Source organism: Schistocerca serialis, chromosome 8, assembly GCF_023864345.2.
Source record: "Schistocerca serialis cubense isolate TAMUIC-IGC-003099 chromosome 8, iqSchSeri2.2, whole genome shotgun sequence".
Taxonomy (NCBI): Eukaryota; Metazoa; Arthropoda; class Insecta; order Orthoptera; family Acrididae; genus Schistocerca; species Schistocerca serialis.
Genome location: NC_064645.1, coordinates 286,881,744 through 286,882,954, shown reverse-complemented (window position 1 = coordinate 286,882,954; position 1,211 = coordinate 286,881,744).

The window sequence follows — 1,211 nt, the reverse complement described above, 5'->3', positions numbered from 1 at the left end:
TATTTGTATGGAGTGTAGCCATGTGTGGAAGTGAAACATGGATGATAAATAGTTTGGACAAGAAGAGAATAGAAGCTTTCGAAATGTGGTGCTACTGAAGAATGCTGAAGATTAGATGGGTAGATCACATAACTAATGAGGAGGTACTGAACAGAATTGGGGGGAAGAGGAGTTTGTGGCACAACTTGACAAGAAGGAGGGACCGGTTGGTAGGACATGTTCTGAGGCATCAAGGGATCACAAATTTAGCATTGGAGGGCAGCGTGGAGGGTAAAAATCGTAGAGGGAGACCAAGAGATGAATACACTAAGCAGATTCAGAAGGATGTAGGTTGCAGTAGTTACTGGAAGATGAAGAAGCTTGCACAGGATAGAGTAGCATGGAGAGCTGCATCAAACCAGTCTCAGGACTGCAGACCACAACAACAACAACAGACAATAATAATAATTTCATGTGGCCCAGGTATCTGGTGCAAGTCTCAATTGGATGCCACTTTGGCAGCTTGCGTCTCCCTAACCTACTCGAGTCATCCAACTGTAGTTAGGGGACCTACAGTTTAACGTGGAATCCGAGATATGTGTTGTCTGGCGACTCCTTACATCGTTGAGATGTGAAGGCGAGATAGAAACGAAGGCTGAAAATCTGTGGTCCCACCGAGATTCGATCCCGTTACGCTTCCAGGGACGCATATTACTGCTAGGCCACAAGCCCCGACGTGCATATAGATAGCGCGTATCAAAATATGCGGAATATATGGTCATATCTTTTGATTGCATTGACATAAAATCATCAATAATTTACATCTACATGAGACCGTAGGCCTTAGTACGAATATTTGATAAATTTCAACTCGACACATCTAGTCAGTAGTTTCTGAGACGGCCGTATCATCTGGTTGCATTGACTTACAAGCTTAAATTTCTTACACCACCAACGGACGTCTCTCTTTTGGGTCATCAGTCTTCTTACTGGTTTTATGCGGGCCGCCACGAATTTCCCTCCTATACTAACCTCTTCATCACAGAGTAGCAACCTACATCCTCAAATTTTGCTGGATGTATTCCAATCTCTGTCTTCCTCTACAGTTTTTGTTCTCTACAGCTTCCACTAATGCCATGGAAGTCATTCCCTGACATCTTAACAGACGTCCTATCTTCCTGCCCCTCCTCCTTGTCAGTGTTTTCCACACATTTCTTTCCTCTCTGATTCTG